Here is a 12,023-nt window from a genome sequence, read left to right as displayed (position 1 = left end):
TGGTAATTTGTTTACGATTAAAAACTAAGCAAAAAACAAACGCAATTCCTTTGGTAACTTAATTGTACGTGCCTTATCAAATATATGAAAAATTTCTTCATCGATTTCAATTAATCCCATGGATATTTCTGTTTCGTTATAATACGTTGTATTTTCAAAGTTCTTTAAATCATCGAATGAGGTTGCTCTTTTAACTCTGTGTAATATTAGTTTTGAGTGAAATAACTCTCATTTGTTAGGAATCACACTGATTAATCTATCTAAAGTATTTGAATAGTTTTTACGTCTAATCCACTTCTTTTTCGTAAAAACATAATGTTCTGGTATATCACAATACAAAAATGATAATTAAGAGAATCTGTATCAATGTTGTTTTCATAAAAAAATATTTTTTGTTGATTCTGTAAATGAAAAGCTAATTCAGTACACTATGAGAACGAGCAAAAATTGGTAATTCTTGAATACGCCATGCAGCTTCCATTGGCCCTACGTATCTACAATCCATGTATTCTGTTATTTCATCGTATATTGCTTTATCTTCATCATTTTTACTCACTTTAACAAAAGCCCGATCATGTCCTTTGTGTAAATTCTTGTAATTTTGTAACAAGAGTTGAATTCTAGGGAACAACCATTCTATAATCAACCTTTCCAGGTTTACCGTAGTCTCCTATTATAGACATAGTTTTGATTCCTTCCTAAGGAAGCCTTGTAATAGTAATTTTTGGAGTTTGTGTAAAAACATGTGGGAAGTGTGTTTTGATGCATTTATAATCAAAAAATGGTGTTTTTGGAAAATGTCCGTACGAATGTATGTGTGTGTGTGCGCGCGTATGTAGACGCCTGCTTCTAAGCTTTTACTCAGTGGATTTGAACCCACCAAGTCTAATTTTCTTTATTTTTAGTAGAACATTGTGGGAAAAAAGTCCGTTTTTACATTTTGTGTACGCATTTTTTTTATAGTGATTTTTTAGTTTTGATATTTCAGTCTTTTCTAATTAAGTTATTGGAAAAGTTAATGAAAGTAAATTGCTTAATATGTACCTGAAAAAGAATAAAATAACCTATCTTTATACCGCGGAAAATTTATATTATTGTTCGTCGTTCTTTTATATATTATTATACACCACAAAGCAGAATTTTTTAAAATTGTTTTCCTCTTTTAAAAAAATGATGGCCTTTGTTGTGAAGCATTTAATACGTGATTCTGGTTGGTTGCTGGTTGGTTGCCTAGGCAACGAGATCAGAACCGCGCTTTAAATTCATAATCCTCAAAACAGTCGTAACTCATAACCCTGGTAGAAATGTTTGAGGTGTTTAAAATGAAATGTGGAAACCTTGATAACAAATAAAATATATGTAATATAAGTAGCAAGAAATTTTAGTAAAAATTAATTATTACCAAGAGTGTGTATTATTACAACATGTGTATGGAAAAATGGCACCCTAACCCTATTTGAATTAATAATAAAGTGTGTGAATATTATTTAGTTTTTTTTTTTTATTTAAAGAAAAGTTCAGTATCCGAGTCAATATGTTTAAGTCTATCATTATACAATGCTCTTTGAATTGTAAAAATACTACTATACAACTAAAATATGACACTGCCACTTGTTACCTAGAAATATGTAACCTAGATGATTCTGATTTAACTGTTTTCGTTGATATTTTAACATCCAGGCTCATCCGAATTTTTTAATTGGGCAGGTCATATTTTAAACTACTATCTCTAGCACATAGTATTTTTGGTTTCTAGCATATTTTTACATGATTTTGAGACCGATATCATTCACTGATGTGAATGCAAACTCATGCTATACGACTAAATAATTATCATGGATGTTGTAGTCGAACACAAAAGTATTTCAGTTAACGTTGATTCAACTTTAAATATCTTTCCACAATCACAAAAGAAATCTATATGCAAAATATGAGCTGTCCAGACCTGTTAGTTTTCGAATGAGAAAAAATGCAAAAATGGAAAAACATGCATCGGTCTCAAAATCTCTCACAACTGTTAAAAGTCAAAATTCTAATTAATGCCTTGACGAAAAAGCTAAAATACTTATCACTTTTTTCATGTAAAAATACACTGGAAACCAGAAGTACAATGTGCTAGAGAAGGTAGTTTCTGTGTAACTGTCTACAAGCAAAATTTGATACGCTAAATTAAAAAATTCATATGGGCCTCGATGTGAAAATATGAATGAAAACAGTTAAATCATAATCATGTAGGTTACATGTTTTCTAGGTAGCATAGTAAGTGTAAAATTTCAGTTGTATAGCTTTTTTATAATGCAAATAAATGGCATTGTAATGATAGAGAAACCCACTGACTCTTATACTGAACTTTTCTTCAAATTCACTATTCAAACCAATGATGACTACATTGAGCACTATTAATATATTTATTAAAAAATAGTTTTGAGGGATTTAGTAACATGTTACATGCTTATAAAATATTAGCAGACGTTATTGTGCCGCCCAACACTTATGGTAAATTTTCTACCAGTGTTATTAGACAGAGATAGAATCAAGAGCGCGCGAAGCGCGCCTTCATCCCTAGTAACTTAAAAACGAAATGTTGAATCTTAAAAAAAAACATGATTATTTAAAGTAATTACGACTATATTCTAATTCAATTTTAAGTTATTTCATCAGACAGATCCTGAGAAGAAAATCAAAAACTAAAAAAATGCGTTTTTCTACGTGACGCGATAACTGGAGTAAAAAGGCAATAATCAATTTAAAATTTTGGATTTAGTTAGCATTATATAGCACCTTAATCCCTTTATTTGGGCTAATTATGAAACTAATTAGTTTCAAAAATATTAAGCTTCAAAATTTTATTTTCTTACCCTGTATACTCTATATAACTGAAAACTGCATCGCTTGGATCTCAGCTTCAATTTAATGGATTTTAATCTATACCTAGGCTCGATTTTTCTGTTTTTGTTTTACCAATTCGTTGACAACAAGATTTTCAGTTACGCATGTGTGTTTTTTCATGGCGATTTTTCAATCACTAGTAATTTTAGATGCGTTCCGCGAACTATCCTTACCATTATATCTCGGAAACTAAAGGTTGAACTTTTTTTTAAAACATCATGATTATCGAATGTTATTATAACTATAGACTACTTTAATTTTAAGTTATATCATGGAGCATATCCGAAGAAAAACGAGAAGGAGGAATTTTAACTTCAACGTAAAGAGTGCCTTTTTCTGTTTGTTTCTCTTTGGCAATCGGCGCGCGTTATCGTGACGAATGTTAATTCTCGAGTAAGGCACCCACGTATACCTCCCAGATGGCAGTATGTAAGCCTATTTATAATAGTTTGATTGCACAGTAAAAAAATACTGGAAGCTAAATAAATACAATGAATGAATAAGAAATTTAATAATAAATAAAAAGTTTACAAATTTTCTTTTCATGTCGATGACATGCCATCAACCAAATACAATAATAAAATATATAAATTATAGCTATGCGAGTAAAAGAGAGAAAGAATTATAATTGATTATGTATATATAATTGATTCAAAATAATTTTATCTATCAAACGAACGTACAAAAACTTTATTTTTATTATTACCACGACGATATCTAGGAAAACCATTCTTTTCAAATTGCGTTGCATCACAAACAGTTTTTTGTTTCACTACACCATAACATAGTGTTTTTTTTAATGAGGTCCATATAATAAATGTTTGAATACTAATTCTTGTAATTCCACATCATTTTCATCAGGAATTATCTAATCAGGATTTGTTGATTTTGACTTATGATCCAATACTAACAAAAATTTTTGCAATATCATTGCATGAAGTTTCTGGCAGAAATTTTTTTAGTATTGTTTTTAACTTAGGCCATTTTGGATAATTGTTATCGTTACAAATATATCCAGCGGGCTACATATATTTCGCATTATAGCAATTGAATCAAGAAAACTTTGGTGCATTTATCTAGGACTTCCTATATAAGTTGATGGCAAAACAAACAAATTACCGAGTCTTTCGTTATTTTCAAAATTTTTATTATTGTTCAGCGCACTTTTTGTTACGAGATCTACAAGACCTTAATATGATTCTACACGTAATTTTTTCTGATTATATCTTAAAAAATTCATATAATGATACAAGCTTGAAAAATATACTATTAAGTTAATCTTCCATAATATAAATAAGGAATAAATCTTGACATAGGCCTATAAGCTAATAGATATGAATAATATTACAAAGGAGATAAATTTTCATTATTGTTATGATTTTGTTTAAACATTAGATTCCATGCTATATTTCCGTAAGGAAACATTATAGGGAAAATCATAAGATCTCTAAAAAAAAATTAACTTTTAAAAAAGTAAAAGGTTAGGCGAGTTTTATATATCCCGCAACGAAATTACAGATATAAAAGATCTGAGATGAATCAAACAAAGTCAAGTTTATTATACTTAATCGTAATCAAACAAGGAACAACTCTCAAGATAATTACTACGTAACTTGATTGACATACTTTTGATTATTTCGAATAACGTGTAAACACGCGTGCACATCTGGCAATGTGCTGGCATCCCTTAAAATACACGCACTCAGATTTTCTACACAATATGCATAATAATGGTAATCAAAGTACAATGATCTAAGAGGCTGAAAAAGTAAAAATACACTTTTATTTTTAATAAAATTTTTTTTAATTTTCCCAAAAAGATGATTTTCATCGTTCATGGCAATTAAGAAAACCATATCAAGTTCGAATTTGATACCTCTAAATTCGACATGCGAAGTACTTATGATCGTTTCATTATGCATACTATTAGAGAAATACATTTGTCGATGAATCAAATCGATCGATTCACATGAAAATTTTGTTACTTGTTATATAATTATATAATTATAAAAATATAACAAAGGCGCATGAGCTAAACGCGTCGTGATGCCTATTGTCTCTGGTCGACTCTATGACGCAGTGCTGTCACTGTGTTATCAAAGTAACAGCTACTTGGCGGGAGCACGGTGTGGCTCACCGGAGAATCCGGTTGGCAGTACCGGACTTTTTGGTTGGGCGCACCGAAGACTACTCCGGTCCATGTTACTTTGTCAGACCAAGTAAACCCAACTTTTTTTTTCTCTCAATGTACTGTCTACAGCCGCCCACTCGACTTTCGCTGCAGCTGCATCTTGAGATGTGAGAGTCGCTGGTAATAGCATTCTGAAAGACGATACTACCTCGTAGTCTACACATGTTCTACACCTGTTGGATATATGTCTCTCTTATTATCTTTTTAGATAATAATGTTAACTGGCTCGTTTTTAATGGTTTATCGCTAATCTCATTTTCCACAATAAGCGAGTCCGATCGCTTGGAAAATCGCTTGACCGGTATGTATCACCTCCTTCGATCGGCAAGCTGTCGCTTCACTCCAGCTCGATGTTTACGTTTTCACCGGCGTTTACGCACGAGACGTGAGGTACCCGATAGCTATAGTGTCACACACGCTCATAAACTCGCATATTATCCGTCATATACTTTCTAACCGATGGATATATGGAAACCCGAATTCACGTGTCTCGACGCAGGACAATACTCTGTCCACTTTCTCCTCTTCATAATTGTTAGAGTGTGTGGATAAATAATAACACTATGAGGTTAATTAATAATCTAATATATTTATAATAGTAGTGGCAATATAGCCTAGTCGGCAGTGCGTCCGCTCACATCGGAGTCTTGTAGTCGACAGAGAGAATATGTAGTACAGTGCGGTATAGCCTGACTCTACGAACGAGAGTGTACAGTATACTATAGGCGCTTAGAGTATAGTCGCGAGACATGCGCGATACGCTTGCTCTCGCGTGAGCCTGTCTGACTGCACGAAATCGTCGCAAATCAATAGATTGCGCGACGAGTACCATTTTAAGTATTACGACTGTATAAATTCACATATTACAATAATAATTCACCTCGATTGTTTTTTATTTCCTCGTCCACCATTGCGCGCTTCTGCGAGTGCGTATATCCTTACGCAAGACGCGCAGACATACGCGCATTTTTTTTCATAACGGTTACGTTGCTAGCCACGATATACTCGGTATACACAAAGGAAGCAGGAATTTGCGCGCAGCGGTTTCTTTTTTCTCATACCTACTCCTGGGCGAAGTATCCGCGCGCGGCAAAGTTCAGTGAGAACGTAGACGAGGCTCGGTGTCGTTCGGGTGTTCCGGGTTGCCTCGTGTGCTCGCAATGGCAATTCGGAGTTTCGGGTTTCGGTTCGTCTACCAAATCGTCACGTGGGCTCACGAGACGATTTCGTCGGCGTAGGTCTATTTCTCGCTGTTCCTTGTAGTAACGTGTGCGCACAATACTACCCGGAGTGGAGCTCGAGTAGATCTGCCCGTTGCGCCGCGCGATCCATCTTATAAAGGCGAGCGGCGCGGATGTGTGCGCCACTCGCGCTGCCTGGCGCGTCGTCGTTGAGTCGCTCGCCGGCTGCCGCGCTCCGTGCTCGTGCGGACTCGTCCTGCGGATGTTGCGCGCGCGCGCTCAATCCGCGTCGTGCGGATTCGTCTTTCGTTCGTTGCGCGCGCTCAATCCGCGTCGTGCGGATTCGTCTTTCGTTCGTTGCGCGCGCTCAATCAGCGTCGTGCGGATTCGTCTTTCGTTCGTTGCGCGCGCTCGCTGCGCATGCCGCCTCATGCGGCCGCCTTCACACGTATTTACATGTGCGAGACTCGTGCCTCGTCACACTATTAATAAAATCGAACCAAACTTGGGATTCAAAAGCAACGTACTCTATTTCTAATTGCATTAGAATTTGCAAAAATAGCCAATGTTATCTCTTCGAAAGATAACATCCCCTCGGGGGTCCCCTAGTCGGTCTCGGTGTACACAGCATACCTCGACCGTGACGTGTTTGCTTACTTCCGCGACGACTTCGTGCGCGTTCGGACTGTCGGACCGACTGCGACTCTCCGAGAGATAAATAAACAAACCTCGACGCTCTAAAACTTTTATCTGCTTCGGTCCCTGTTATTCCGGGAAGGTGCAAGGACAGCGTTTTGCTCACATCTTACGAATGATTCACAAACGACTCTCACATCTCTCGGCTCGAAATCAAAAACACCGCTCTCCAAAACCTACATCGAGGAGTTGCTGTGGTACGCGGTTCGACTGTACGGATACAACTGCACTGTACCTCATGAGCGGAGCGAGCCCATTAGGAAAAATTTCCGGACCAGATTTCACGCCTTGTGTTGGAAAAGACATGCCTCAATTTAATATTGCACATCGTGCGGCTTCATTGTTGTTCGAGCAAGCCGGAGGTTTTATAGAAAATTATGTGCGGCAGTTTTACAACAGTACGTGTGGTGTGCGCTCCTAGATGCAGGCTGACAACGACGCGAGCCAACATGGTTTCCCGGCGTACGAGTGTACAGCCAGTGAAATCGGCTGGGCTCTGCACTAAGTCGCAGGGATTGGAATTTGTTTTTAAGTCCAGTTAAAATATCTGTAAGATCATCTTGCATAGGTGCATCCGTGTTTGAAACCGAAGGTGAGTCAGTCTCTGCTTCAAAATCAACACTCATACTGACGTTTGGAGATGACAAATCATGTAGTTTGTAAAAGGATTTTCTACATGTATTACAAATCAGTGAAGATGTTGGATAATCAGGATAGACATCTTGAAATTCTTTGGAGATCTTCCTAAGAGATTTGCTGTGTCCTGTATTAATATCAAATGGATTAACGCATCTATCGATACGATATTTTTTCGCAGGAGAAGACATTGTTGTAGGATATGAGAAAGCACAACCAAAACAAAAAAAATGTTAGAAATAAATAAATTACGGCTAGTGCAGTTGAACAAGGAGTTGCCGATAAAGTAAGACTTACTCAACAACTGCCTTAATAAGGATGTTGAAGAAGAAGTCGCCAATGTATCTATTAATGTACCTATTAACTATCCTAAAAAGGACTGTTGGAGAAAAAGTCGCCTATGAATAAAGCCGCTGATGGACTTGCTCACCAACTATCCTGAAAAAGACTGTTGGAGAAAAAGTCGCCGATGAAGAAAGCATTCCTTGAAGAAAATATTCCTTTTTATTGGTTGCTAAACGTGGGAAGGGGTTGGGGGTGTAGGTAAAAAAGAGGGATGAAATAAATCACTTGAAAGCAATAAATTCCTTTGCCACAAAACAGTTTTATTTGCTGAAGTCTTTGCACAAGTTGTCATTGGACACGAGCCGTGTACTTGCAGCATTAGGCTGTTGGAAGAGGGGCGAGGTACAGCGCTGGACCCGGCCTCCTTATGTGCCCTCCGCGACGCTACTTCACTTGTGGGTAATGCGTATCCGCCTAGCGGCGCGCCGCGGTACTAGCGCCGCGGTGATAAGCGCTGCAGCGTGCGTGGCGTGTTCGGCGGGTTACGCGTTAGCAGTGGCTTTTCGCGTGAGAGCCTGCGGGTGGGTTATGACAAATATCCGCCAGTTTATATTGGCCATATTGAATTTTGAAATTTCGAGGTTAAAATAAGATTCAGCTGCCCCTTAAACTCCTAAACCGATACTTTAAACTGATTTAAAATCGTTCATTGCGGTAAAATAGTTTTGGTGGTTGTATAATGTCCGCCATTTTGGATCGGCCATTTCGAATTTTGAAATGTCGAAGTTAAAATAAGATTCAGTGACCCTGAAAACCCCCATATTGATACTTTAAACTGATCAAAAATCATTTGTTGCGGTAAAATGGGTTTGGTTGAGGTATAATGTCCACCATTTTGATTCCGCCATTTTTGATTTTAGAATTCTGTCAGCATTGTCAATAATATGTCCTATCATTAGTTGTACATGCTTTTTGGTGGGATATTTCACAAATTAGAACATTTTTACTATTTTTGTTGAATGTGCTATGAAAACGTGGGTTTCAGGCTCCATATTTTATGCGCCACATTGGATTTTTGAAAAGGCCAAAACTTTTTCAAAAGCCCTTGACCAGACGATCATTTTGAGACCTCAAACGTCTTGTTAGGTTAACCCCAATTTTGGGTGCACTGATGGTCCGGTTGACGTGAAACGTCCCATATACATTTGTGAACATTAAAGGTGATAATTCTTACCTCATTTAATATAGGTATGTTATTTTTTCCGACAACAGCCTCAATAAATCTCTGCCTTTTAACCATCAGAACATAAAAGTATGTAGAGAACCATTTGTATCCATGCTGTATCCATGGATCTTGATTAGGCTCCCAGTTCTTCAGATTACCACCACACTGATAGCAGGTCGTTTGATCGCCACTTCCTCCATAGAAGAATCCAGCATCGGCTATTTCTTCTTTTGACTGAGTAACACGTGATGGCCATTCATTAAATGTTAGCAATCTCGATTCGTATGTCATATACTCTGGAAAATCTGCTTTCTTGATAGTATCAGTACTCAAAGATATCTATCTGAGTGTATGGATTTGAGTTTTGGCCTCACCTGCTGGACGAATTGTTGTTATTAACTCGTCACCGATGCCTATAGGTACATTACCGCAGGGTAAATTTCGAATAAAATGGCATTGACCGTCCCAGCGCCGGTGTTCTATTATAGGATCATCACTTTCTTCCTATCGGGAAATCTCAGTGGAACATTCGAAGCAGCGCACTATATTGATCTGCTTCGTATAGTAGAATCCTGCAGCTGCTATATCTACGGGTCGCAAGAGTTTTGATGGCCAGTTTTCAGAACTCTATAGTCTGTATTTCTCGAACCTATTAGACAAGACAAACTATCAAATTATTTGAAGTATGGATTTAATTTAGATAAATCAAATCAATATAAAAAAATATCTGTAATCCATAGTGTATCTTGCTGATTGCGAGTGAAGCGATGAATTCGGTCTAAATGTGATTTATAGCGACCGCACTATTTATACAAGATGGCGCGACAGTCGTCGCTAAGTCGTGGGGATCTTTTCACATTTTGTACTACGAAACTCGTCTCATTCCCAAAATCAGCGACCCCACACTTTTATGTTGATTATATACTGATGTGCACAATAGTTCTTAGAAATTGAATGTCAGCTGTATTGTACCAGGAGCTTCTCGCTTAAGTTTGCACGGTTAAGAAACGCGGCTGCATTTCGGTTACGTAAGCAATGTACACGTGTTGAGAGATCAAGAAGAGTCCAAACGCTGACATAGAGAACCTTTGTTTTCAGCGCCGGTTCTCACGCTTCGAGCGAGCTGCAGCTGCACTAGCGCATAAAATTACCGTGTAAAAAAATTAGTCTGGGCTCAGTCCGTTACAAGTATGGGGTAAGTCTGGCTAGATTAGTCTAGCAAAAATCCCAGATTCTTTTTTTTCCGGAGTGTCATTGTTAGTGGTGATCGTTACATGAGCATCAATCGGGGTTGTATAAGCGGTAACGAGTCGAATCTACGAGCAGAGTTTTCCGATCCGTCTTAGAAATCAAAAGCGTAACTTAAAATAAAACAGCTAAAAAGGTTCCGTGTAACGAGGCACTAATAAGCGCACACGAATGTTAGGTAAATAACATTCTAGAATTTCTAACGTTTTTGAAATAACGAAAATTTTTACGCGAGAAAGAGCGACGAAAGCTCACACACACATGATCTGTGGAGAGTCTCAGTGGTGCAGCCTCTGACAAACCGCAAGCTATACAGGGCTTTCTTGACTTTGGCATCCACTTGCGACTTCCAAGTTAGTTTACAGTCTAATACAACACTAAGACTCACGACTGCCTCACTGAAAGCGACGATCACTCCGTCCGGCAACGGAACCCCAGGCAGTTTCCACGACTTAATATCATTAACATTTCTTGTAGAACAAAAAAAAAAATAGACTTAGTTTTGCCGGAGTTGAGTCGCAGGTCGGAGCTCCCCGCCCAGTCAGAAACCAGCCACGCCGCTTCAGACAATCGAGCCACGTCTTCATGATAATTATCTTTGCTGGTGTGTAGATAAATCTGAAGGTCGTCCGCGTAAAAAAGATGTTTAATTGTACTACCGTCAAGTATACTCTGTAGATCATTAACATAAAAACTGAATAGTAGGGGTCCCAGTGGAACTCCCAGATTGGTTTCAAGCCATTCCGAGGTACCGTTCTTATTTGAAATTACAATGTGAGATCGCCCCTGTAAATATTATTTGATCCACAGGAGAGCCGACAGTGAGAACCCCAGCCTATTCAGCTTAGATAGTAATTTGGAAGGTAAGATGGTGTCAAAAGCTTTGCTGAAATCAAATAGCAGCATAATCGTTACCTTCTTCTTGTCAACGGCCATTCGTATATCGTCGGTCAATTTTAGTAACGCTGTTTGTGTACTGTGGTGTTTACGAAAACCAGCCTGGAAGGGATCCAATATTCGACTTTTATTAAGATACTCCGTGATCAAGACTGGACTGAAGGTGAAGCCTTCCTCGTTTACAAGTAAAATAGTGTCCATTGCATTGTCAATGTTTTCGAGGGGTGATGCCGATATTCCCGCGAAGTGCTCATTCAGCTCATCCGGCGTGAAACCGAAAAACTCCTCCTCCTTACGCCCAGGTAGGAGGCCGAGATGACGAATTACCTTCCAAATATTTCTGTTCTCATCAAGAGCGTCTGAGAATTCTTGTCGAAGGAAGGATTCACGCTCTCACGCATGTCGACCTCATTGGTGAGTCGAAGAACCTCATCGAAAAGCTCAGCTCTCCCTGTGCGTTTATAGCGCCTGAGTGTTGCATTGCGTTTATCGATGAGAATCCTCAACCCTGGTCCAGACCAAGGAGCATACATTTTACGCGGGCAAACCGTTTTCAACGGCGTCACTTCATCAATAGCTAATTTTAGATTATTGTTAAGGGCACTTAAAGCACCCTCCAGATCGGTTTCAATGGAATTCATGGCTGTCCAGTCGCAACAAGACAAGAGGTCGACAAGAGTAGATGTATCAATGCTCTTGTAGTCACGGTAACAAAAAGTCTCTTTCACTGGAGTGGGAGAGCAGATGTCTAACGAGACATCTATGACACAATGCT

The 12,023-nt window shown here is 38.2% G+C and overlaps 2 protein-coding genes across 7 annotated transcripts in view; one reads left to right on the top strand and one right to left on the bottom strand.

Annotated features, from left to right (window-relative positions):
• Positions 1-12,023, top strand: part of LOC100679361 (SNF-related serine/threonine-protein kinase) — a 738,484-nt gene that overhangs the window by 171,942 nt on the left and 554,519 nt on the right. The gene's annotated exons all lie outside the window — the stretch shown is intronic.
• Positions 1-12,023, bottom strand: part of LOC100113956 (syndetin) — a 272,371-nt gene that overhangs the window by 229,473 nt on the left and 30,875 nt on the right. Inside the window, exon 2 of one of the 6 annotated variants that reach the window (XM_032601893.1) lies at positions 9,113-9,752. The exons of the other annotated variants lie outside the window; for them this stretch is intronic. The gene's annotated coding sequence lies outside the window, so the exon portion shown is untranslated. The remainder of the gene's footprint in view (positions 1-9,112; positions 9,753-12,023) is intronic. 6 annotated transcript variants of the gene reach the window in all.

Source organism: Nasonia vitripennis (genome assembly GCF_009193385.2).
Source record: "Nasonia vitripennis strain AsymCx chromosome 4 unlocalized genomic scaffold, Nvit_psr_1.1 chr4_random0003, whole genome shotgun sequence".
Classification (NCBI taxonomy): domain Eukaryota; kingdom Metazoa; phylum Arthropoda; class Insecta; order Hymenoptera; family Pteromalidae; genus Nasonia; species Nasonia vitripennis.
The sequence above is the reverse complement of the archived record's forward strand: the minus strand, read 5'-3'. Positions and strand labels throughout refer to the sequence as shown.